Source organism: Schistocerca gregaria, chromosome 11 (genome assembly GCF_023897955.1).
Source record: "Schistocerca gregaria isolate iqSchGreg1 chromosome 11, iqSchGreg1.2, whole genome shotgun sequence".
NCBI lineage: Eukaryota > Metazoa > Arthropoda > Insecta > Orthoptera > Acrididae > Schistocerca > Schistocerca gregaria.
Window position 1 is genome coordinate 145,909,574 of NC_064930.1, and position 27,903 is coordinate 145,937,476.

General features: G+C 45.3%; 1 protein-coding gene and 1 non-coding gene across 3 annotated transcripts in view; one reads left to right on the forward strand and one right to left on the reverse strand.

The window, feature by feature from the left end:
• The window catches only part of LOC126295236 (translation initiation factor IF-2-like), a 284,906-nt gene that overhangs the window by 217,298 nt on the left and 39,705 nt on the right, over nt 1–27,903 (forward strand). The gene's annotated exons all lie outside the window — the stretch shown is intronic.
• On the reverse strand, nt 20,746–20,819 carry Trnat-ugu (transfer RNA threonine (anticodon UGU)). The gene has a single exon. It is a non-coding gene; the product is annotated as a tRNA-Thr (tRNA).

The window sequence follows — 27,903 nt, forward strand, 5'->3', positions numbered from 1 at the left end:
AAACATTTCCTCACCCAGTAGAGAGTACGGAGTGTTCCTGGCCTACCTTGCTTTGCTTACTTCATCTACATCCATACTCGGCAAGCCACCTGGCGGAGGGTACCTCTATCGGTTCTCCCTTCTATTCCAGTCCCGTATTGTACGTGGAAAGGACGATTGTCGGTATGCCTCTGTGTGGGCTCTACTTCATCTGATTTTTATCTTCATCGTCTCTTCGCGACATATACGTATGAGGGAGCAATATACTGCTTGACTCCTCGGTGAAGGTATGTTCTCGAAACTTTAACAAAAGTCCGTACCGAGCTACTGAGCGTCTCTCCTGCAGACTCTTCCCCTGGAGTTTATCCATCACCTCCGTAACGCTTTCGCGATTACTAAATGATCCTGTAACGAAGCGCGCTTCTCTCCGTTGGATCTTCTCTATCTCTTCTATCAACCCCATCTGGTAGGGGTCCAACACTGCTGAGCAGTATTCAAACAGTGGGCGAACAAACGTACTGTAACCTACTTCCTTTGTTTTCGGATTGCATTTCCTTGGGGTTCTTCCAATGAATCTGTCTGGCATCTGCTTTACCGACGATCAGCTGTATATGATCATTCCATTTTAAATCACTCCTAACGCCTACTCCTAGATAATTTATGGAATTAACTGCTTCCAGTTGCTGACCTGCTATACTGTAGGTAAGTGATTAAGGATCTTTCTTTCTATGAATTCGCAGCACATTACACTTGTCTACACTGAGATTGAATTGCCATTCCCTGCACCATGCGTCAATTCATTACAAATCCTCCATTTCAGTACAATTTTCCATTGTTACAACCTCTCGATACACCACAGCATCATCCGCAAAAAGCCTCAGTGAACTTCCGATGTCATCCACAAGGTCATTTATGTATATTGTGAATAGCAACGGTGCTACGACACTCCCCTGCGGCACAAATGAAATCACTCTTACTTCGGAAGACTTCTCTCCATTGAGAATGACATGCTGCGTTCTGTTATCTAGGAACTCATCAATCCAATAACACAATTGGTCTGATAGTCCATATACTCTTACTTTGTTCATTAAACTGTGGGGAACTGTCAAACGCCTTGCGGAAGTCAAGAAACACGGCATCTACCTGGAAACCCGTGTCTGTGGCCCTCTGAGTCTCGTGGACGAATAGCGCGAGCTGGGTTTCACACGATCGTCTTTTTCGAAACCCATGCTGATTCGTACAGAGTAGATTTCCAGTCTCCAGAAAAGTCATTATATTCTAACATAATACGTGTTCCAAAATTCTACAACTGATCGACGTTAGAGATACGGGTCTATAGTTCTGCACATGTTTGATGTCCCTTCTTGAAAACGGGGATGACCTGTGCCCTTTTCCAATCGTTTGGAACGCTACGCTTTTCTAGAGACCTACGGTACACCGCTGCAAGAACGGGAGCAAGTTCTTCGCGTTCTCTGTGTAAAATCGAACTGGTATCCCATCAGGTCCAGCGGCCTTTCCTCTTTTGAGCGATTTTAATTGTTTCTCTATCCCTCTGTCATCTATTTCGATATCTACCATTTTGTCAACTGTGCGACAATCTAGAGAAAAAACTACAGTGCAGTCTACCTCTGTGACACAGCTTTGGAAGACATTTGGTATTTCGGCCTTTAGTCTGTCATCCTCTGTTTCAGTACCATTTTGGTCACAGAGTGTATGGACATTTTGTTTTGATCCATCTACCGCTTTGACACAAGACCAAAATTTCTTAGGATTTTCTGCCAAGTCAGTACATAGAACTTTACTTTCGAATTCATTGAATGCCTCTCGCATAGCCCTCCTCACACTACATTTCGCAGAGCGTAATTTTTGTTTCTCTGCAAGGCTTTGGCTATGTTTATGTTTGCTGTGGAGTTCCCTTTGCTTCATCAGCAGTTTTCTAACTCGGTTGTTGTACAAGGTGGCTCTTTCCCATCTCTTACGATCTTGCTTGGCACATACTCATCTAACGCATATTGTACGATTGATCTGAACTTTGTCCACTGATACTCAACACTATATGTACTTGACTTCTCGGTAGCTGCATCCGTCTCAGCTAAATCGCACTGCAATTAAGAAGCCAGGATCCTGGATTATGTTTTCCAAAATCAAAAGTCGAGACCGTATTCGTTGTCGAACACTTATGACAACCACAGTGCGATTTATTTGTTATCACTCACACACACAATATTCGTGTGACCGGGCCACTTACACTTAACAATCGTCACATTAGGCAGGTCAAAAACTTCGTCTTCAACAATGTTCAATGATTGAATCTCAATGTTGACAAGTGTAATGTGCTGCGAGTACATAGAAAGAACGATCCCTTATCATTTAGCTGCAGTATAACAGGTCAGCAACTGGAAGCAGTTGATTCCGTAAATTATCTGGGAATAGGCATTAGGAGTGATTTAAAATGGAACGATCATATAAAGTTGATCGTCGGTAAAGCAGATGCCAGACAGATTCATTGGAAGAATCCTAAGGAAATGCAATCCGAAAACAAAGGAAGTACGTTACAGTACGCTTGTTCGCCCACTGCTCGAATACTGCTCATCAGTGTGGGATCCGTACCAGATAGGGTTGATAGAAGAGATAGAGAAGATCCAACGGAGAGCAGCGCGCTTCGTTACAGGGTCATTTAGTAATCGCGAAAGCATTACTGAGATGACAGATAAACTCCAGTGGAAGACTCTGCAGGAGAGACGCTCAGTAGCTCGGTACGGGCTTTTGTTAAAGTTTCGAGAACATACCTTCAGCGAGGAGTCGAGCAGTGTATTGCTCCCTCGTACGTATATCTCGCGAAGAGACCGTGAGGGTAAAATCACAGAGATCAGAGCCCACACAGAGGCATACCGACAATCCTTCTTTCCACGAACAATACGAGACTGGAATAGAAGGGTGACGGATAGACGTACTCAAGGTACCCTGCGCCACACACCGTCAGGTGGCTTACCGAGTATGGCTGTAGATGTAGAATACGCGTTAAATGTTAAAAGCCGAATACAATTACACTTTTCTGGTATTAAAAAACGTATATTTGTGGAGTGTCTGGATACTTCTGATGGCATAGTATATCAGGTTCACGATGAAATGTCCAAAATTCCAGCGGCTGTTACGAAAGACGTAGTTCAGAAACTGTATGAAAGGTCTGGAGTGTTGGGTAGGCGCGAATCGTCAAAATGTTCTTGCTAGTGTAAAATTTTCATCTTTGTTTCGGAATTTGTCTGTCGTTCAATTTTGAAATCAAAACATTGTGAAACAACCTGCAAATTACCGATCTTCCCCTATAGCTGACCCCTTTCATTTACACAAATCCAAACACATTGGACCATTTTACAGCGTTAAGCGCTTTTTGTTCTTCGACAGATTATGTGAAGGTACCCTAATTTTCGCCAAGTGTTTGTTCAATTATCGAGCGCAACCGAGTAAGTTTTATCTGGCGGTGTTAACTTTCCTGACGTCACATTGATCACCATCAAACAGATAATCAGTTTTTGTCTGTATTTATTCTCTGTAGAGGGTTTCTAAAACGAATGTGAACAAAAAATGAGAGGTCTGGCAGAATGGTTCAGTGTATCATAAATTCCTTGCTTCAAAAATTTCCCTCCCCCATACCTTCTCTGCGTTACCACAAATCACGTGTCGTGATCTCTTTTGTACAAAGACGGCATTGCACGCGCGGTGCCCAGTTGCTTTCACCGTTCTGAGTGGAATGCACACAAGTACCGAGTAACCTCCGGTGGTGTATAGTTGCTGTCCCCTGCACAGGAAACACCACGTCCGTTGTATTGAGGCTGCAATAAACAATTAGCGAGCAAATGCTATTGTATAAGTAATTAAATTTTGAACACTAAGTACTTTGAACAATAGGTTTTGTTTTTTCTTTTTTTTTCCTGGCACGATACGAGAAACTGCACAATTATAATCCACTTAATGAATCACAATCAGTCAATTTCCATTTCTCTCACTTTCTGCGGGAATGAACAAAATAATGAACTGCGTGTCTGCGTCGTTACTGTCACACTAGCCCTCAGATACACGTGCAAAAAAAAAAAAAAAACAAAAAAAAAACACAGCTCGGTAGTTACGTACTTAATTTACACCGACCGCCACAGACGCTATGTCCGTCCTCAGATACTGCCGACCCAGCTCCGATCTTACAGCCGAACCAATTCGCCAGACATGCAGATTAGGCGCTGTTCCGAAGTGCTTCGTCTGCCTTCTCGTCTTGCAGTTCAATATTATTCTCCTGGTTATTAACACTTACGAAAAAGTGGAATTAAAACACGCTATCGACAGGAAGTGAAAAATAGCTAAGCAGGGATGGGTAGAGGACATACGTAAGGATGTAGAGACTGATGTCACTGGGGCTAACATAGATAGTGCGTACCTTTGGGGAAAAGAGAGCCACTTGTATGAATATCAAGAGCTCAGGTGGAAACCCAGTTCTAAGCAAAGAAGGGAAAGCAGAAAGGTGGAAGGAGTTCTTGAGGACAATACTATGGAAATGGAAGAGGATGTAGATGAAGACGAAATGGGAGATAAGATACTGCGTGAAGAGTTTGACAGAACACTGAAAGACCTGAGTCGAAACAAGGCCCCCGGAGTACACAACATTCCATTGGAACTACTGACGGCCTTGGGAGAGCCAGTCCTGACAACTCTACCATCTGGTGAGCAATATGTATGAGACAGGCGTAATACCCTCAGACTTCAAGAAGAATATAATAATTCCAATACCAAACAAAGCAGGTGTTGACAGATGTGAAAATTACCGAACTATCAGTTTAATATGTCACAGCTGCAAAAAAAAAAAAAAAAAAGCGAATTCTTCACAGACGAATCGGAATACTTACACATGTCGACCTCGGGGAAGATCAGTTTGGATTCCGTAGAAATATTGGAACACGTGAGGCAATACTAACCTTACGACTTATCTTAGAAGCTAGACAAAGGAAAGGCAAACTTACGTTTCTAGCATTTGTAGACTTAGGGAAATGCTTTTGACAATTTTGACTGGAATACTCTTTCAAATTCTAAAGGTGGCAGGGGTAAAATACGGGGAGGGAAAGGCTACTTACAATTTGTACACAAACCAGATGACAGTTCAGGGACGCGAAAAGGAAGCAGTGATTGGGAAGGGAGTGAGACAGGGTTGTAGCCTCTCCCCGATGTTTTTCAATCTCTATATTGAGCAAGCAGTCAAGGAAACAAAAGAAAAATTCGGAGTAGGTATTAAAATCCATGGAGAAGAAATAAAAACTTTGAGGTTCGCCGATGACATTGTAATTCTGTGAGAGACAGCAAAGAATTTGCAAGAGCAGTTGAACAGAATGGACAGTGTCTTGAAAGGAGGATATAAGATGTACATCAACAAAAGCAAAACGAGGATAATGGAATGTAGTCGAATTAAGTCGGGTGATGCTGAGGGAATTAGATTAGGAAGTGAGACGCTTAAAGTAGTAAAGGAGTTTTGCTATTTGGTGAGCAAAATAACTGATGATGGTCGAAGTAGAGAGGATATAAAATGTATAGTGGCTATGGCAAAGAAAGCGTTTCTGAAGAAGACGAATTTGTTAATATATTGATTTAAGTGCCAACGTCTTTTCTCAAAGCATTGGTATGGAGTGTAACCATGTATGGATGTGGAACATTGACGATAAATACTTTGGACTAGAACAGAAGCTCTGTGTGGTGCTATAGAAGAACGCTAAAGATTTGGTGGGTAGATCACCTAAATAACGAGGAGGTACTGAATAGAATTGGGGAGAAGAGAAGTTTGTGGCACAACTTGGATAGAAGAAGGGACCGGTTGGTACGGCATGTTCTGAGTTATCAAAGGATCACAAATTTGGTTTTGGAGGGCAGCGTGGAGGGTAAAAATCGTAGAGGGAGACGAAGAGATGAATACACTAAACAGATTCAACAGAATGTAGGTTGCAGTAAGTACTAGGAAATGAAGAAGCTTGCAAAGGATAGAGCAGCATGGGGAGCTGCCTCAAACCAGTCTCGGGGCTGAAGACCACAACAACAGCAATATTAGAAAATTAACATTTCGGTGCGCAAGTTCGGAACGCAGCAGCCAATCGTGTAGTGTCACCGGTACCTCACACCACACCACACCACACTTCCCGCTGCTCCTTTCTCAGCTGCTCCAAGATGATCATCTTATTCCTGAATATGACTGTAGATCCAGGAATTTTAGCCATGTCCGCATCCCTTAGCGTTCGGTGTCACACGTCATTTCACAGCGCCGCCTGCAGCCGGGAAGGTAGGCATCCAACCTATCGTCAGAGTTCGCGTGGTAGCAGGTCAGCGGGACATCAGAACCTTCCTTCCCCTGCACAGCTCAAACTTCAACCGTCCACACTTCGCTCCACTACCACTCACGATAGTTCGATGCATACAGCGTATCGTATTAATCGATGCCTCCTCGTAGTCAAAATATGCCCTAAATTTCCTTTTTCTCCAGTTCTATGCGCTACCCCTCACCTATCCAACTAATTTTCAGCTTTCTTCCCGAGTATCACTTTGTTCTATTTTTCTCTGAATTGCTTATCTTCCACGTTTGGCTTCAGTTCAAGGCATCTGTAGTGTTTAATAAAACAGAAAAGAAAAAGAGAAGGAAATAAAAGAAAAGGTTGAAAATGGTGGGAAAGAATGGTGAATAAAAGGTTTTAAAATCGTAAATGACCGTGAAAAAGGGAAAGAATGATAAGCAAATCGGACTTTGTGATTCGGAAAAGCTATTGTTGGGATGGTTCTTGTGGCGTTCTTGAGCAAAAGTTAAACCAATTTTTTCTACAAAAATTATTGAAGAAAAACAGAATAACAAAATGAAACTGACCGGGGGGAAATGGCGTAGCTTAGAGCTAATTATTTACCATGTTAACATGTCTTCTTGTTTCGTGGGGCGTCCAGGTCTTCAAAAAATCTGCTACTTCATTTCTGCGTGAAAAGTCTGCTCCGAAATCTTGCAATAAGTTTCATTGTCCAGGGATTTCTTATGTTCACAAAACCGTCTTGATATTAAATGCAATTTTAGTTGCTTCTCTCCATCCTCCGAATTTCATATCAACTTCAACAATGTCTACACATAAGTTTTTCGTCGTAATCAGATCATGTCTGCATAAAGCTTCCGCTCTCTAGAGACAATAAAGAAACGGATAGAAAAACAAACGCTCATACAGCTGCGACGGTATAATTTACATCTGAAGGAACGATTGTAGGGCGGCGAAATTCAAAGTCCCGCTACACATCGGTCTAGACCAGGATTTCCCACACTGTGTTCCACCGAACAGTGGTGTTCGTTCCGTGGGACGTCAGCAAGTGGTCCACGAGAAACTGTTAATAACATGGCGTTTTAAGGGGGGACCGGTTGGATGCTACTCCATCCTGTTCAAGCTTCACCTCCGAGTACCTACTGTAACCTACACCCTTCTGAATATGCTCAGTGTATTTATCTCTTGGTCTCCCTCTTACGCTCCACTCTTCCCTCCAGTACTAAGTCGGTGATCCCTTGATGCCTCAGAAGATGTACCACCAACCGATCCCTTCTTCTAGTGCCAAAAATTCCTCTTCTCCCGAACTCTATTCAGTACTTCATTAGTTATGTCATCTACCGAGCTAATGTTCAGCGTTCTTCTGTTCCACCACACTTAGAAAGCTTCTATTCTGTACTTGTCTAAACTGTTCATTGTCCGTCTTTCAGTTCCATACATCGCTAAACTCCATACAAATACTTCCACAAAAAACTTTCTGGCACTTAAATCAATACTGGATGTTAACAAATTTCTCTTCTTGAGAAACGCTTTCATTGCCAGTGGCACTCTAAATTTTATATCCTCTCTACTTCGACCATCATCAGTTATTTTTCTTTCCTAATCGCAAAACTCATTTACTACTTAAAATGTCTCTGCCTAATCTAATTCGCTCAGCACCACCTGATTTGATTCGAAAACATTTCATTAAGCTATTCTTGCTTTTGTTGATGTATATCTTGCATCCTCCTTTCAAGACACTGTCCATTCCGTTCAACTGCTCTTCCAGGTCTTTCACTGTGACAGAATTACAATGTCATCAGCAAACCTCAGTGTTTTTCTTTCTTCTCCGTGGATTCAAATTCCTACTCCAGACTTTCCTTTTGTTTCCTTTACTGCTTGATCAATATACATATTGAATAACACTGCGGCCGGCCGGTGTGGCCGAGCGGTTGTAGGCGCTTCAGTGTGGAACTGCGCGACCGCTACGGTCGCAGGTTCGGAGCCTGTCTCGGGCATGGGTGTGTGTGATGTCCTTAGGTTGGTTAGGTTTAAGTACTTCTAAGTTCTAGGGGACTGATGACCTTAGGAGTTAAGTCCCATAGTGCTCAGAGCCAATTGAAGCAACAATTTGAGTAACATCGGGGAGAGGCTACAACCCTGTCTTAATCCCTTCTCAACCACTGCTTCCCTTTCGCCCTCCCCCCCCCCTTCTCTCTCTCTCTCTCTCAGCTCTCGTAACTGCAGTCTGGATTCTGTACAGGTTGTAAACACCCTTTCACTCCCTGTAATTGACCTCTGCCACCATCAGAATTTGAGAGAGAATATTCCAGTCAACATCGTCAGCAGCTTTCTCCACGTCTGCAAACACTGGAAACGTAGGTTTGCCTTTCTTAACCCATGGTCTAAGATACGTCGTAGTTAGTATTGCCTCGCGTGTTCCAATATTTCTTCGGAATGCAAACTGATCTTCCGCGAGGTTGCCTCCTACCAGCTTTTGACTTGCCTGTAAAGAATTCGTGTTAGTACTTTGCAACCGTGACTTACAAACTCGTAGTTCGGTAATTTTCACACTTGTCAGCAGCTGCTTCCCTTGGAGTTGTTTTAGTCTTCGTGAAGGGTGAGGGGCATTTCGCCTGTGTCACACATCTTGCCCACCAGATGGAAGAGTTTCGTCACGGCTGGCTCTCCCAAGGCTATCACCAGTTCACACGGATTATTGTCCACTCCCTGGACCTTGTTTCTACTTAAGTCTTTCAGTGGTACTAGTTATGGTATAATCACTGAATAAAAGAACTGTCTAATTTCAAACAATATTTTTAACCGTTAAAATAGTAAACGTCTTCCAGCAATGCACGAGCATTTGCTAACTGTTCCGTGGTCGGCTTCTACCAAGAGAACTTCGCGAGGCTCTGATCTAGACGAAAGCCTTAAGAAAGGACCGACGTGCCGGAGTGATGTAGGTTTTCCGTGACTTCCCCTAATCGCTTCGGGCAAATGCCGGAATGGTTCCTGTGAAAGGACACGGCCTACTTCCTTCCCCGTCCTCAACCCTATGGTACCAGTGACCTCGCTGCCTGGTTCCGTCCTCGAAATCAAGCAACCTTCTTCTTCTTCTGCATATCCACTAATGGATGTTAGCGATCACATTTTCATTTTTCTGCTGCCAATTCTTCTTTTGCCTTAAATCATTCCCGTCGGTTACCAATGTCATTTCGTATCACATGACCTAAGAAGCTGTTCTCTTGCGTTTGTTCGTGGTTAGCAGTTCGCGGTTTCTGTTTTACTATTCTCAAGATCTCTTAATTTGTTTTCCTTGCTGTCCGTGCAATTTTAAGTATTCCTAGATATAACCACATCTCCAGAGCTTCCAACTTCTTGACGGTGTTAGCCTTCGACGTCAAACTTCCCACGCCATACAAAAGCACTAACCACTCATAGCTCTTCATAAATTTAACTCTGAGGTTATCACCAAAGTCAGCACCAGTGAAAACTTGGTTGAATTTCAGGAATGCACTGCGGCCTTTATTCATTGTGTATCTGATTTTCGTGTGCGATGACCAGTTTTCGCGGGAACCACGTGCCCAAACACTTGCATCTATTCACCCCGTCTATGGGTTGATTATTACGCATTAATTCTGCATTTTGATGCTCACCTGAACTGCGATTAGTCATAAATTTGGTCTATTTGGTGTCGGCATTGAGAGCAATACCCCTGCTGTGTTCCCACGTTGTGGTCAGATCATGTTGCTGATCATTCGTGTTAGCTGCAATTAAGACTGTCACCTTTGCATATCTTGTGTTGTTAATGCATACCCCATTTACTTTTCTGCATGCCTCAGTGTTAAAGCGCCTCCTGGACTACATGCTGTGAGTACAGGTTAAAGATGAGTGGAGCGCGCACATTGCCTTGTTTAACTCCTCTCCAGATTTTTTCTATTTCTGTCAGTGGGCCGGCAGTTCTGACCTCAGCAGTTCGATTCCAGTACAGATTTTTTGTACAACGAAGAGAAAGCCAGAACAGAGCAGGAGAAGGAGGAAAGGAGGGTTTAACGTCCCGTCGACAACGCGGTCGTTAGAGACGGAGCACAAGCTCGGATTAGGGAAGGCCGGGAGAGGAAGTCGGCCGTGCCCTTTGAAAGGAACCATCCCGGCATTTGCCTGGAGCGATTTAGGGAAATCACGGGAAACCTAAATCGGGATGGCCGGACGCGGGACTGAACCGTCGTCCTCCCGGAACAAGGAAAGAGAGGCATTGGAAGAGGGAATTGCCCATCCTCTGTAAGGGCATGAACGGCATCAGCAGTGACTGAACTCAGCGAAGAGCTTCCTGTAGACATCAGAGGAACTTCGAACCACTGCTGAAAAAGCTAGGTTGCAACTGTGTAGGGCTACTACCTGACTTCCCCCTGGTTGGAAGAGAGTCGCTGAAGGTTCACCTCCAGGCCATTGCAGGTAATGGCTAACTTAGAAGTCCCTGAATAGACTGAGATCCCGGACTTGGAAGATCAAACGTTAACTTGTCAAAATAGGATACACTAATCGGAATTATATTCGGTGTCACTGTGGAGAACGACAGACGGTCCGGCACGCGCTTCGGTGTCGATTGCGGCCAGTCTCCTGGACAGATGGTGCTCTCCAACAGAAAATGCACAGGAAGAGGGCAAGTTGTGGTCAAAAGTAACTTCATCGTAACTTCTCAGAATGTCTGTACATGAAACTGTACGTTCCTGACACGACGATGGCGGTGACTCTGGTGTGGGTGCCGGCGGTGGTGGTCCACTTCCGTGCGAACAAGGAAGTCTGAAGCAAAACTCTCTCCTGCTGGCAGGTCAACAGGAAGCAACTCACGCACACGGGTAATTTTCAGTGGATAGCAAAGAAGGATGTTCGTAGGAGTTTACGCACCTTGCTCACGTGCATGTCCGATGTTCGGGCAGTTCTCCGTGCACTACACGTCTTCACTCCACCACTTGTCTCCTGCTGCACTGCCGTGTCCACTGCTTCTACTGACCTCGAATCAGTTCGTTTCCTTCCTCTACCAGGTCACACACCAAAAGAACCCGGGTAACTCCGACAGATTGAAACCGTGTGTCGGACCTGCAGGAGAGCTTCTGTGAAGTTTGGAAGGTAGGAGACTCGGTACTGGCAGAAGAAGTAAAGCTGTGAGTACCGGACGTGAGTCGTCCTCGGGTAGCTCAGATGGTAGAGCACTTGGCCGCGAAAGGCAAAGTTCGAGTCACAGTTTTAATCTTCCAGGAAGTTTCATTTCAGCGCACACTCTGCTGCAGAGTGAAAATCCCATTCTGAAAAGAACCCGTCTTTTCCAATTTCCGAATCGTCCTCTCCAGACCCACAGCAGTCGTCGGAGCATCGCCGTCTCTGAAACCCTTCAGTGTCCGGAATTTCTGCAGAGCGACGTGTGCGCAGTCGTCATTGTTGTAATACAGCTGTACAGGCAGGGCGCGATCCTCGAGAGTGAGACAGTCATGGCGAACGTCGCAGACGGGAAAGCTGGGGACGCCGTGTAGCCGGCGCGTTTGTATCTTCGACCGCGGATGCCAGTAGGGTGGCCTTGCTGTGCAGAGGCTACGGGGCTGGTGTGGGTCCCACATACACCACGGCACTGCTGGCAAAACGTGGCGGGACTTTAATCAGCGGTCTGCCATCCTATGTCGTTGTCGTCTTCACCCCTGAGACTGGTTTGATGCAGCTCTCCATGCTACTCTATCCTGTGCAAGTTGCTTCATTTCCCGGTACCTACTGCAGCCTACATCACTCTGAATCTGCTTAGTGTATTCATATCTTGGTCTCCCTCTACGATTTTTACCCTCTACGCTGCCCTCCAGTACTAAACTGGTGATCTCTTGATGCCTCAGAACATGGCCAACCAACAGAACATGTCAGATGTCTGTGTCGTATTTTCCCCACATTTCACAATTGACTGCCAAACACTTCCAACAAAAATTACTTCTTTATTTGCGAAAAATTGTGTCCGAACTACATTTATAAAATGAAACAAATACGTTGGACGCCGCCGGTCGGAGTGGCCGAGCGGTTCTAGTCGCTTCAGTCCGGAACCGTGCGACCGCTACAGTCGCAGGTTCGAATGCTGCCTCGGGCATGGATGTGTGTCATGTCCTTAGGTTAGTTAAGATTAAGTAGTTGTAAGTTCTAGGGGACTGTTGACCTCAGAAGTTAAGTCCCATAGTGCTCAGAGCCTTTTTTGAACATCGAACGCCCCTCTGGTTGGGAGCGGGACGAAATTACTATGAACTATCAATTAAAGTACAATGGCGTTAAAATTCTTTTAAACAGTAAGAGCGGGCTCGTGTCAAAACTTCAAATATTGGATTCGTCGCGTTTTGAGCTCTTGTCACTTGTTAAAGAAAATGGGATATGGGAATTACGTCAACTATAGGTGCCAAAATTGTCCGCTTTAGGACCAGGTCCATTTTACAGTATGGGCTTTAGGTGCACTTCAAAGGTTCAGTTCCCACTTATCTTTCCAAAAGTTTGAACTATCTGTTTAAAAAAAGATTTTAGATGAAATGTGAGCCTTTGAAGTTTCAGAAAGTAATTTTAGAACCTACATTTTTTAATAGTATTAGAAGATAGAAAAATCTCGTTTCGACTATAGGTGCTCTTACCTTATTATAATCTCAGTTGTATATACAGATCCATCAGGGCCTGTGTCCAAAGCTGCCTTCGGTTTTCATCCTTCGGGTACCTATGAGTAGGAACGAGAAACGGTTACTTCTGTAACTGAATTATCACAGATACTTTCCAAAATGTAATATGAGTCTGACTTAATACGCATCACGTTCAACACTTCAATTTACGTGATACTCTGTTTCAAGTGTAAAAAACATAGAAAAGTCACTTCAGCAGATTTCAATAAACGCATCTGCCCTATCATAGAAACACTTACACATGAAATGTACCGCCATTTCCCCCGACAAAACGCTGAGTACAGCCATAAGCGCAACATGAAACAACCATGTGTCGCCAACATTCACGTGACTTCAGCCCAGAGATGTTGGAGCCACGAAAATGACGTCAGGGCCAGTCAGTTACATTTATGGTGGAAACTTTGTACCAACTTCAGTCGGTCGTCCGCATGACAGGTGTTTTCATTTACGTATTCTGGCACACAGAGCGCCGTCTATTGATCAGTTTTACACTTTTTTTTTTCTTCTGCCATACTTTCATTTCCCCTTTTTCGTAGCAGTTTGACGTCGTTCTGACCAGTGGTATTATTTCTAAAGCGTTTCGGAAGTGTAACTATAATTGCCCTGTAAAGAGACGGCATTTAATTTCCACTCGTTCACGTTCACTTTGTAAGCTCTTTCCAACACACCATCCGTCAGTCAACCCGCCCTCACGCTATCGGAAGGACATGGCAGGAAGTTCATCCATCACGTCAGTGTTGTCTGGGGTGGCTAGAGCGGGTGAGTCCGCTGAAAGAGACTCTGCCGCTATCTACCTACCCACCCACCCACGCCCGCCGTCGGCGTCGCTTTACCACCGCAGCCGCCGGGGCGCCGCGTCCACAGACTGCATCCGCGATGCGCCCCAGTTCCGGAATTACACACGGCGTTCAATTACTGGCTGGCCGGTCCGCCATTACGGGCAGCGCACAGCCAGCGCGTAATTACGACATCGACGAACCGCGGTGGGGCACGAACCCGGGACCCGGTTTAATATCGAGGTCGGGGCGCCGCAAGCAGCCGCTTCCGTCTCGGCACTGATTTCCGCGCGTCGCCTCACATCAAACCGAGCGTACAACGCTACCCCACGTACTGTCCTGGCAGCAAAACCATGGTGTGTATGTTTCCCACGTTTTCTCCTAAACTAATTCCTGGGGTTGCACCCAAACTCGGTACACACACCCTTTACTGTCACATAATAACGGTAGTGGTCATAGGAATCCACCTACTAATATAGTTCGGCACATAAGATGTTGTTAAGCAGTGAGACGCATGAAAAACTGGAATGCGTGGCGTTTCTTCGGATGCGTGGCGTTTCTTCGGATGCGTGGCGTTTCTTCGGATGCGTGGCGTTTCTTCGGATGCGTGGCGTTTCTTCGGATGCGTGGCGTTTCTTCGGATGCGTGGCGTTTCTTCGGATGCGTGGCGTTTCTTCGGATGCGTGGCGTTTCTTCGGATGCGTGGCGTTTCTTCGGATGCGTGGCGTTTCTTCGGATGCGTGGCGTTTCTTCGGATGCGTGGCGTTTCTTCGGATGCGTGGCGTTTCTTCGGATGCGTGGCGTTTCTTCGGATGCGTGGCGTTTCTTCGGATGCGTGGCGTTTCTTCGGATGCGTGGCGTTTCTTCGGATGCGTGGCGTTTCTTCGGATGCGTGGCGTTTCTTCGGATGCGTGGCGTTTCTTCGGATGCGTGGCGTTTCTTCGGATGCGTGGCGTTTCTTCGGATGCGTGGCGTTTCTTCGGATGCGTGGCGTTTCTTCGGATGCGTGGCGTTTCTTCGGATGCGTGGCGTTTCTTCGGATGCGTGGCGTTTCTTCGGATGCGTGGCGTTTCTTCGGATGCGTGGCGTTTCTTCGGATGCGTGGCGTTTCTTCGGATGCGTGGCGTTTCTTCGGATGCGTGGCGTTTCTTCGGATGCGTGGCGTTTCTTCGGATGCGTGGCGTTTCTTCGGATGCGTGGCGTTTCTTCGGATGCGTGGCGTTTCTTCGGATGCGTGGCGTTTCTTCGGATGCGTGGCGTTTCTTCGGATGCGTGGCGTTTCTTCGGATGCGTGGCGTTTCTTCGGATGCGTGGCGTTTCTTCGGATGCGTGGCGTTTCTTCGGATGCGTGGCGTTTCTTCGGATGCGTGGCGTTTCTTCGGATGCGTGGCGTTTCTTCGGATGCGTGGCGTTTCTTCGGATGCGTGGCGTTTCTTCGGATGCGTGGCGTTTCTTCGGATGCGTGGCGTTTCTTCGGATGCGTGGCGTTTCTTCGGATGCGTGGCGTTTCTTCGGATGCGTGGCGTTTCTTCGGATGCGTGGCGTTTCTTCGGATGCGTGGCGTTTCTTCGGATGCGTGGCGTTTCTTCGGATGCGTGGCGTTTCTTCGGATGCGTGGCGTTTCTTCGGATGCGTGGCGTTTCTTCGGATGCGTGGCGTTTCTTCGGATGCGTGGCGTTTCTTCGGATGCGTGGCGTTTCTTCGGATGCGTGGCGTTTCTTCGGATGCGTGGCGTTTCTTCGGATGCGTGGCGTTTCTTCGGATGCGTGGCGTTTCTTCGGATGCGTGGCGTTTCTTCGGATGCGTGGCGTTTCTTCGGATGCGTGGCGTTTCTTCGGATGCGTGGCGTTTCTTCGGATGCGTGGCGTTTCTTCGGATGCGTGGCGTTTCTTCGGATGCGTGGCGTTTCTTCGGATGCGTGGCGTTTCTTCGGATGCGTGGCGTTTCTTCGGATGCGTGGCGTTTCTTCGGATGCGTGGCGTTTCTTCGGATGCGTGGCGTTTCTTCGGATGCGTGGCGTTTCTTCGGATGCGTGGCGTTTCTTCGGATGCGTGGCGTTTCTTCGGATGCGTGGCGTTTCTTCGGATGCGTGGCGTTTCTTCGGATGCGTGGCGTTTCTTCGGATGCGTGGCGTTTCTTCGGATGCGTGGCGTTTCTTCGGATGCGTGGCGTTTCTTCGGATGCGTGGCGTTTCTTCGGATGCGTGGCGTTTCTTCGGATGCGTGGCGTTTCTTCGGATGCGTGGCGTTTCTTCGGATGCGTGGCGTTTCTTCGGATGCGTGGCGTTTCTTCGGATGCGTGGCGTTTCTTCGGATGCGTGGCGTTTCTTCGGATGCGTGGCGTTTCTTCGGATGCGTGGCGTTTCTTCGGATGCGTGGCGTTTCTTCGGATGCGTGGCGTTTCTTCGGATGCGTGGCGTTTCTTCGGATGCGTGGCGTTTCTTCGGATGCGTGGCGTTTCTTCGGATGCGTGGCGTTTCTTCGGATGCGTGGCGTTTCTTCGGATGCGTGGCGTTTCTCCGGATGCGTGGCGTTTCTCCGGATGCGTGGCGTTTCTTCGGATGCGTGGCGTTTCTCCGGATGCGTGGCGTTTCTCCGGATGCGTGGCGTTTCTCCGGATGCGTGGCGTTTCTCCGGATGCGTGGCGTTTCTCCGGATGCGTGGCGTTTCTCCGGATGCGTGGCGTTTCTCCGGATGCGTGGCGTTTCTCCGGATGCGTGGCGTTTCTCCGGATGCGTGGCGTTTCTCAATAGGAATAATTGTATCATTGAAGCTAGAGTCTCCGGGATATGACTGAGTGCCTAGCAGAATATTAAAGTATTGTACCGCACATGTTAGTCCTTTAGTAAGCCGTACTTGTAATTTTTCCTTTGACTGGTCACTCACAATGGGGATTCCACGACGTTTGGGACGCGGATTTACTGTAAACTTCGTACCCTCGTAGTACTCCATGAGGACAAGAAAACGTGTGAGCAGGAGCGCATACTGCTCAAGCGTTATTGAGAAAACCTCAAGATAATTCCGGTTGTCAAATATATACACCTGTGCGTGGCCATTTTTACCATGAAGCGCCATCACAAACATTTCTTCGTAGAAAATAGCTACATTAGATTGGGAACACCCGAGAAAGATACCATCAAAGCCAAGAAAATGTACCAAAAGTTAATGAACTTCCGGACCAAGAACATAAGGGCACAAAAACACGTCGGTCACTCTTGGCATGACATCTGGGGAACATACACCACCCGCATTTACCAACAAAAGTGTGGTCATTGCGGTATTATTTTGTGAATAGGAAATTTCCAACGAACTCCACACTGCATTCCATTTATCTGGCTGATTCCTCTTAGTGTACCATTTGCAACCTGACTGACACACGCGAACGTCAATTTGTCTGTTAGAAGGCAAAATAATATATGGTTGTAAATCAGAAAAAAGACTAGCAACTATGCAGAGAAAACGGCCGTATTTGATAACGCCAGCGTGCCTCTTATACCCGGAAGAACTACTACACCACACCTGGAAGAAAAATGTCGTCAAATAGTTGAAGGCACACGCGGTATTTTATCTGCTGTCCAGTAAAGGAAGGAGCGAGGGATATTTTTGGACATTCATCTCCGACGAGTGCCACAAGCTACTACGTATGAATAATTACTATGATACAAACGCCAACTTCGTCTGAAGAAGCGTCACGTGAAGTCCATCTTAGAGGATGCGACTCAGAACATGGAGAAACGAGAGACAATTTGATCCTTGAAAAACAAATACGATTAAGTGACGAACATCACTATCTGGTTTAGACTTCGATTTTTTTTTCTAAAATGTCAAGGATCCTGTAATTAATTTTTAGTTTGCATTCATACTTTTTGTCACTTGAAAATTATGTACTACTGTGGAATGTTATGGTCAATAAATTGTAGGAATAAAAAGTGGTTAGCGATCACGCCCTGTAATCGCTGGGTCGCTGGATCGAGTCCCGCTCGTCATTTTTTTTTTCTGACAGTCATTTTCCTTACTACTTATATTGCAATTGATGTAATGGGAGAAATACGTGTAATCGGCTAAACTTTTATTAAATTTACAGTGTTATTTGACAGTCTACCCATTTATATGATCATAAATAATATAATATTCATAACTACGGAGCAGTAAACGACGAAGTGCATAAAGTGATACTGAAAATGTACTGTCCCTCTACGATTTTTACCCTCCACACTGCCCTCCAATACTAAATTTGTGATCCCTTGATGCCTCAGAATATGCCGCACCAACCAATCCCTTCTTCTAGTCAAGTTGTGCCAGTTATCCGTCTTCTCCCCAATTCTGTTGAGTACCTGCTCATTATTGGTGTGATCTACTCATGTAATCTTGAGCGTTCTTCTTTAGCAGGACATTTCGAAAGCTTCGTTTCTCTTTATGTACAAATTATTTATGGTCCATGTTTGAATTCAATCCATGACTACACTGCATACAGATACTTCCACTAAGATTTTTACTCTATAGTAATAAATTTCTCTACTTCAAAAACTCATTCCTTGCCATGGCCAGGCAGCATTTTATGTCCTCCCTACTTACAGCATCATCAGTTACTTTGCTGCGCAAATACCCAAAACTCATCTACTACGTTGACTGTCTCATTCCCTAATCTAATTCCGGCATCATCACCCTATTTAATTCGACTATATTCCATTACCCCGGATTACTTTTTTTTATGTTTGTCTTGTATGCTCCTTTGAAGACACTGACCATTCCGTTCAGCTGCTCTTCCAGGTCCTTTGCTGTCTGTGACAGAATTACAATGTCATCGGCAAACCTCCAAGCTTTTATTTCTTCTCCACGGATTTTTAATTCCTACTGGAAATTTTTTTTGTTTCCCTCACTGTTTGGTCAATATACAGATTGTATCCCCTTTACTCATATGAGCTTGAAAACTCAAGTTGCTTCTAATGATGCTAGCAGAGGCCCTACACATTCCTGAGACAGTGCGTCGGGAACAGCGACCAACGGAAGCGGAATAAGTAAACCGCTACAGTCTATTAGTCGAAAAAAAAAATTAATTTGCCAGCTGCCTACCAGTTTCGGCAGAAAGTGTCATGACGCCATCCCCTAGCAGCAGTCGTGATGGATGTATCCCACCTGTAAGCGAGAATGGCGTCGCCTACGTATCAGAGCTTCCCCTGTAAGCTGTACCCTGATGTGATAAAAGCCATGTGATAGCTATATGGACGTACGCAGATGTCGGTAATGTCGGGTGCACGAGGTGTAAAACGGCAGTGCATTGGCGGAGCTGTCATTTGTACTCAGGTGATCGGCGTGAAAAGGTTTCCGACGTGACTGTGGCCGCACGATAGGAACTAAGACTTTCTAACGCGGAGCGGTAGTTGGAGCTGTGCTCAGGAGACGTTCCACCTCTGGAATCGTTAGCGAATTCAGTATTGCTAGATTCACAGTGTGAAGAGAGTGCCGAGGATACCACTTTCCAGGCATCACCTCTCACCACGGACAACGCAGTGGCCGATGGCTTTCACTTAACGACCGAGAGCAGCGGTGTTAGTTTACAGTCGTCAGTGCTGACAGACAAGCAATACTGCGTGAAATGAGAGCAGGGGTGGGTTTAGGTGGTACGACGAAGGCAGCTATTGCGACAATGCGGCGGAATTCGGCGTTAATGCGCTGTGGAAGCAGGCGATCTATGGCAGTCCCTCTGCTAACTGCACGGCACCGCCTGCAGCTCCTGTCCCTGGCTCGTGACGTAGACGACTGGAAAATTCTGGTCTGGTTAGGGGAACCGCGATAGCTGATGATAGGGTTAGTGTGTGGCGCAGACCTCACGAACCCATGGACGCAAATCGTCAACGAGGCACTGTGCAAGCTGGTGGTGGGTGCACAGTGATGTGGGGGCTGTGCGGTTACATGGAATGCAGTCCGCCCTGTCGTCCAAGTGAACCGATTCTTGACTGTGAATGGGTACGTTTGGCTACTTTGTAGCCATTCATGCACGTCGTGGTCCCAAACGACAGCATTTTCAAGGATGGTCATGAGCCACGTCACCAGGATGCAACCGTTCCCGATTCGAGCGAATGATTTGGCTGCTCAGGTGGCCCGACTTGAATACCATTGGGTGTTCACGGGACAAGATGGAGAGACGAATTCGTGCACCAACTCCCACACTGGCAACTCCCATAGTGGACGGCTGCAGAGGCAGAGCATTTCTGCAGGGGACCTGCTGAGTCACTGCCACGTGGAGTTGGTGCTCCAGTACGTGCGGCAGGAGGCGGTCCCACACGACACTGGGGGGTTCCCCGTGAGCCTCGCAGTACAGTGGTAGGCTGGTGGGGGGGGGGGGTCTGTGAGGTGAGGGAGCGGCGAAGCAGCGCAGCGCAGGGCAGGGCTGGAGTGCAGAGGGCCGCTGTGGGAGCTAGCCACGCGACGCCGCGGTGGCCGTGGTCGGCGGCAGACGGCCCGCGCTATCGACCGCCGCTGCCGAACGACCGCCTCACGACCCGGCCACGCTTGAGGAGCCACAGCTAAGGCGGCCCGCGGCCTCCATACGGCTTCCCCAGCCGAGGTCACTCGCTGCGGGGGTGGAGGAAGACCGCCGGCGCTACCTCACTGCCCCCTGTGCCTAGCTTCTCTGAAAGCGCTGCACAGCAGGTGTGCGTGGTTACGGCTACTACAAGCCACACCGCCGAGTCGGGAAAACGGGGCCAAATTTCTTGTAGTTTTCTGTCGACTTGAGATCTTCACAAACAAACGTTTCATTCAAATCTTACAGGGAGGCGTCCCGACCCTGTGGGCGGGGATCTGTCCGAAATTTTGTGAAAGAGGACCCCTAACACCTCACGTGGTCAAAAACATTATACATGACGATAGTATCTGTTCCCGAAAGAACTGTTACCCTAGATGACCATGCAGCTTTGCTAGACATGAAGTAACTAAATGGACACTCTAGCTGCAAACAGGCGTTGATGTACTTCATTGGGGACATGCTGAAAATGTGCGCCCCGACCGGGACTCGAACCCGGGATCTCCTGCTTACATGGCAGACGCTCTCTCCCTCTGAGCCACCGGGGACAGAGGATAGCGCGACTGCAGGGACCTCTTCCTTGCACGCTCCCCGTGAGACCCACATTCCCAACACGTCCACACCACTACATTCGTATGGCGCCTAAGAGATGTTTGCCCATCATACTCATCACTCGTACGGGACTTGGTAGATTAATCTGCCACGAGTTACTCTGTGCCTGCACCTACCTCTGAACATTGTCTCAGCAGATCATCAGTAGGGAAGCAGAGCGAAACCTACTGTGCTTCGACGTGAACCAGGCTGCAATTACAGTCACTAATCTACGTTTCGGGAGAAACACTAAATGAAAGGTTGGAAATTTTGTCCTCAATTAATTTATTCTGAAACCAGGGTGAACGAGTATAACTGCCAAGCCCGAGCTAGTATTAACACAGTCACTCGCAGTCCCTTTCACTCGCGTTAGCAAGTTTATGGTGGCGCATTTCCCGAAAACGTAATAGCTACAAAAATACGGATTGTTTTAGATCGATAATGCTCGCCAAATATTAAGTCTGTCGGTGCCAAATCCAGTCATCGTTTTTAGCCACCGACCTGCTTAATACGCCACGCGGAATATGTCTCTTCTCGTCACAAAATTCCCTTAAAAATACCGACATTCCTACACGCACACTCACTCACACACAATAATGTGCAGTCACTTTCCAATACTTTTGATTTTGATGAATGAAACACTGCCAGACCCGGCAACTTAAAATTTTCATCGGAACTGCTACTGCACACGTCCGATCTCTGTCGTAGCTGGGCTTCGACTCCTCTCTAGAATGCTCTTGATTCTTCTCTACCAGCAGAGAAAGGCGCGTGAAGAAGAATGATAAACCAATAGTCAGTTTACTCAAAAGCCAATAGCAAAACAACATTTTCCCGCGTCAGTCCGCACTTTTCATCAACAACCAATGGCAAAATAAGAAACCTAACGACTGCATTTTTTACCGACGTAATTTCTAATATGCTGAAACTTTGCTTATACGTAAAGTTATTTACTGCTATTTACACCTGAATTAACTTTCCCGTTACCATAAACTTACAAATCTATTCTACAAAAATCCCCTTTGTCCATATCCATATGTTTTCGAAATGTTCCGACACTAAATCCTACTACATAACTCGTTAAACAATTATCTTCATATTAACCTTAAACCACACTCACGCGCCATTCATACTGCTAACACACATTTATAACATTTTACGTACACAAAAAGACCTAATAAAACTTTATGAAAATACTAGAACAGCTTATGAAAAACATTCTATTACTTTAGTACACTCTAGTGGGCACAATCTAAACTAAAATCTCAGTCCCCCTATCCAGTACTGTCCTCTATCGGCTGATACACAAACTACGTGCGCCTCCAGTCTCTCGTCACCATCTGTCACTGTCCAGCTCTGAGAAACATCTCCCACCTAACCGCCCCCAAGGCAGGATCGGTATACGGCGCTACGCCTCACTAGCTTCTCTGAAAACGCTGCTCAGCAAAAGTCTTTCACCTTAGGTTTACATCTATGGAAGCTATGATGGAAACGACTACTGGTAGACACAAGAAAGAGTCCGGAAAGCCACGAACTAATGTAGCAGCTACAAGCAATACCGTGATATCTGATACTGTTGTCAACAAGTCAGTGTGTCATCTCAAAACGAGATTTCCGTCCTTGCAAAAGGAGGAAACTTCACTATAACACTTGGCAGAGTACCTGCTGAAGATACGAAATCTCCCCAAGGAAACTGCGGACGCAATTAGAATCGAAGCCACCAGGGTCTTATGGCTCAGTAAACCTTTGGAATTTTTAGATAACCTAGAACTATGGAGATAAACAGCGATTAATTTACTTATAATCAATTATTCAAAATGACAGGCACAATCGCATTAGTAATTTTGCCGCCAACCGGTTTCAGCCCGCGATGCGATCATCTTCAGGGCAATGTACACCATTTGGTCGCTCGCTGGAGTCTTCACCCTGTGTAACTATAGTTTGACTCCAGCGAGCGACCAAATGGTGTACATTGCCCTGAAGATGATCGCATCGCGGGCTGAAACCGGTTGGCGGCAAAAGACTAATGCGATTGTGACTGTCATTTTGAAGAATTCAAACTTTTGGGAACTAATTTAACCAAAGGCGAATGGAAGACTGTCACTTCAATGCAGATAAAGATAGCGCTTTTTCCTGCTGATGAAGGGAATGCTACTGTTCTTATGAATACAGAGAATTATCGAAGCAAAATTTTGAACCTCAGGATACTTCAAAAAAACTTAAAGGACCCTACGGCCAGCGTACTCAGGAAAACATAATTTCATTAAGTCATCTACCTCTGTTCTGAAAGAAGATGAGAGCTTTCTTGAAGAACCAATCTCTCTCTCCTAGACTGTATGGTGTACCCAAAATTCATAAAACAGATTTTCCTGTGGGACCCATAGTCAATGCCATCAATTCTCCCACATACGAAATAGCGACATATCTAGCAACTCATTTACAACCATATAGTGGGAATACCGACTCGCGTCATTTTATTAAGAGACTTTGAGGACTAATTCTAGCTCCTGAAGATATTGTTGCAAATTTGCACATAGCCCTCATTCACTATGATTCCAGGCAACGAAGTTACGATTTTCATAACGGATATTTTTGCAGTTGCAGGAGATATTTTTGCAGTTGCAGGAGATACTTTTGCATTATATTCGACTGCTCTTTTTAGACATCGCCATGCTTGGTCACTTCCAGTAGGACGATGAATTTTATGAGCAATTTTACGGCGTAGCAATGGGTAACACATTACGTCCTGTGATAGGTAGTATCTATACGGAGGAATTAGAACAATCGGCTCTGGAAAAAGCTAATAAGAAACCATCTCCCTGGTATTGGTTTGAAGATGCACATTCGTGGTTTGGCCTCATGGTAGATGGGCTTTGGACGAATTCTTTGATCGGCTGAATAAAATTAATCCAAAAATCGAGTTCACCCTGGAAATGGAAAATGTTAAAATATTTTAGTTAAGAGACGATCCCATGGAAGTTAGGAACCTAAACTTTTTCGGGAAGTAACACATACTCATTCACATTTGCATAAAAATTCCAGTCACCATCCAGAACAAAAGAGGTGTCATTAAAAGTCTTCCCTATAGAGCAGAGCGCATGTGCGCATCGGAATACCTCGACGTTGGAATAAAATATCTGAAGCAGGCTTTCGAGAAAAATGGCTACTCGGGGAAAGAGGTAAAGAAAATTTTCTGAGCAAGCAACAGAAGACCTTGTCCTTCGACAAGGATGAACCACAACGGCGGAAAAATAAGGTTCCTCTCCCTTTTATTAAAAAAGTAACAGATCAGATCGGTAAGATTTTACAGAAACATGACATCACATCGATCTTCAGACCAACAAAGAAAATACGATCGGTGAAGGATAAATGCCCTTCTCCGCCCACGTGAGGATGTATAGAAAATTCGGTGTACGTGTGGCAAAGTTTATATTGGAACTAAAGGGAGGAGCGTAAATACACGGCTAAAAGAGCACAAAAGCCTTCGCGGACAAGGAAAAAATAGAGAAATCAGCTTTAGCAGAGCATGCTCTTCAGTCAGGAAACCACAAAGTGAAGTTTTCTAAAACAGGAATTTTATCTACGCTGTCAAATTATTATCCACAACTATGTAGAGAAGCCAAGGATAATTTTAATAGGGAAGAGGAGGCAATGAAACGTAGCGGCATATGGACAGTAGCTCTGCAGAACCGCTAGACAATTTCATCTTTCTCAAGACGAGAATCGATAGTTGAGTTTCATCTTCGCGCCAAGGATTATGTCTGCTCATGACGTGTTACTTGGACCACGCCCCCTTTCCTACAGTATGTATGTCGCTGTCGCACGTCCGACCGGTCAGTGGGCAAGACTCAACGGAGGAGCGCCTCTGAGGATGTCCAGCGCAGTCCTGGCCGAAACGTCAGGAACGGAAAAGTTTTTTGGACCTCGACCTCACATCCCCAAAAGGTTTACCAGCAGCTATGTCATCCAGTCGTGAAAGCCTTCATCCTATGAAAAGTCTTCTAAAATATTTCCTTCGCTTTACCTGTCAGTTGCTGGCAATTTGTGCTCGACCAAAACAGATAAGAGAGAAATTGTTACCTCTACAACCTCTACAACCTCTAAAAGCTTGCAGAAGTCTACCTTGGGAAGATCAGTTTGGATTCCGTTGAAATGTGGGCATACACGAAGCAATATTGACCATACGACTTACCCCAGAAGGTGTAGAATATTACAAATATTACATTATTATATTACGATCTTTCGGGGGTGGGGAGTTAATTTGAAATACTGACTTAAATATTGGTTGTGGAAGTTAATTTGTGATACATTCTTTAAACATTCCGGATAAAATTGATTTAACTGCCCAAAAGACATGTACTGGTTGTTGAACAGTTAATAGGCATAAACCTTGTAATGCTCTCCTGGTGCCAAATTTCTGACACGGTAAAACGGTAAATTGAAAATATTTCGTAGCTTTTTAATTGATTTGCATTCCACCGTCCAGCATCGGATTGACATCAGACTGGCGAGACCGTTGAGACATTTCGCAGATCTCGAAATTACGCAGCCTGAAAAAGTTCTAAGACGCAACGCAAGGTACTAAACAGAGACGTTGTATTAATGCACGAGCAAAGTAGTTTCTCCATCGAAAACGTGGCTGTTACCATTAAATTAACGTAATTATTTAACCAAAAGTTACAGATACGAGAGCGACACTTAGGTTTTACGAGACAGCAATCAATGAGAGAGAGAGAGAGAGAGAGAGAGAGAGAGAGAGAGAGAGAGAGAGAGAGAGAGAGAGAGAGAGAATAAGAACAGAAAAGAACAGAAATAGGAACGCAGTTCCCACTTCTATGTAGTCAAGTTACGGCGACTGCCTTCAACTTGCTTTACACAGTGTCATTCATAAACTTCCGATGCATTTTTTAGATTAAATTATGACCTTTTCCCCTTAATTTATAGATACATTTACACAGAACATTTTTTACGTCTTTTAGGACTAATTAAACATTTGCCGCATAATTTTATTAATTATTCAAAAAGTGACATCCTAAGTAGATCAAGGAAAGGCAAACCTAGCACCATAGCATTTGTAAGAGAGGTTTTGAAAATGTTTACTGGAATACTCTCTTTGAAATTCTGAAGGTGGCAGGGGTAAAATGCAGGGAGCGAAAGGCTATTTACAATTTGTACAGAAAGCAGATGGCAGGTATAAGAGCCGAGGGTTACGAAAGGGAAGCAGTGGTTGAGAAGGAAGTGAGACAGAGTTGTATCCTATCCCCGATGTTATTTAATGTATGTATTGACCAACCAGTAAAGAAACTAAAGAAAAAGAATCCATGGAGAAGAGATAAAAACGTTGAGGTTTGCCAAAGACATTGTAATTCTGTCTGACGTAACAGAGGACCTAGATGAGCAGTTGAACGGAATGGACAGTGTCTTCAAACGAGGATATAAGACGAAAATAAACAAAAGCAAAACGAGGATGGAATGTAGGCGAAAGAAATCGGGTAATGCTGACGAAATCAGATTGGCAAAGGAGATATTCAAAATACATCAGCTTTGCTATTTGGGCAGCTAACTGCCGATGGTCGAAGCAGAGAGGATGTAAAACGTACGCTGGCAAAGGCTATAAAAGAGGTCTTCAGAAATAGAAATTTGTTAACATCGTCTATAGATTTGTCAGGCAGTAGTTTCTGGCAGTATTCGTATGTAGTGTAACCATGTATGGAAGTAGAACATTGTCTTAGCTTTGGTTGGTTGGTTTGACCGCGCTTGTAGGCAGCCCAACTAATACAGTGTGTGTGAATCGCCATGAAGCTTGTGTAATAAGAGATAATTAATACTTGCGGTAATGGAATTAATGTTCTGTGGTTGCCGATGACACAGCCCATCCATTAAAGTTTGATCATAAAGTGTTCCGCCAGATGAGAGAAATTTACTGCCTCTTATTACAGTTGCAGGTTAAACGCGTAAGTAGGAATAAAAATATGGGCGTCTTTTATAACACGCAATACACATTTTTTCTTGCATTTGTATCACACATAGCATTTGCAATACATAGTGTTGACACGGTAAAAAAATTACACCACCTCCTTGTGCGCCATCTAAAGCATAGGTACTGTGAAGCGAGATTTAAACAAAAGTTGTTGAAAAAATGAATATTGTCTTCACATTTCTGTCTTGTTACGAAGGTTATTTCAAATTCCTATATTTGACGGTCTTCTACGGCGACGTACCAATTCCTTATTACTAATGAGGAAAAGAAAACAATCATATAAATTGATATGGGGAGAAAATAAAAAGCTATTACATAACACGTACGATAAATAGTTCTGACGAGAAGACAATAGGAAGCTTTTGATACCTCATGCTGCGGAGTAATGTTGAAGATAAGATGGGTGGTGGATCACGTAACTAATGAGGTGGTACTGAATTGCATTGGGGAGATGAGTAATTCGTGGCAGAACTTGACTAGAAGGAGGGACCGGTTGGTAGGACATGTTCTGAGGCATCAGGGGATCACAAATTTAGCATTGGAGGGCAGCGTGGAGGGTAAAAATCGTAGAGGGAGACCATGAGGTGAGTACACTAAGCAGATTCAGAAGGATGTAGGCTGCAGTAGGTACTGGGAGATGATGAAGCTTGCACAGGATAGAGTAGCATGGAGAAATTCATCAAACCAATCTCTGGACTCGAAGAAGAAGAAGAAGAAGAAGAAGATCAGAAAGTAAACAATTTTTCAATTTCGCGGTCTTTATGGCTCTTTTAATTTTATCTCCTTCGGACACGTGTTCGTGATGTATGCTTAAATTTTGAGCTGTTTCGAATATTCAGTTTATTGTTGAGAGTCGAAAAGGTTTGTGTGTTTCCGAGTGATCCGTGAACTTCTGCTTTCGCAAATATTAGATAAAAGAAGTTGTATTAAATTTTTCTTGAACGGAATAATTGTGCAGCGTCTCATTTGAAATGTCGACTGTGGCTTTTAGCTAATCTAGTATGAGTATGACAAGAGTTGACGAGTGGTACAAACGTTTCAAAGAGGGTCGCCCTAGCGCATCA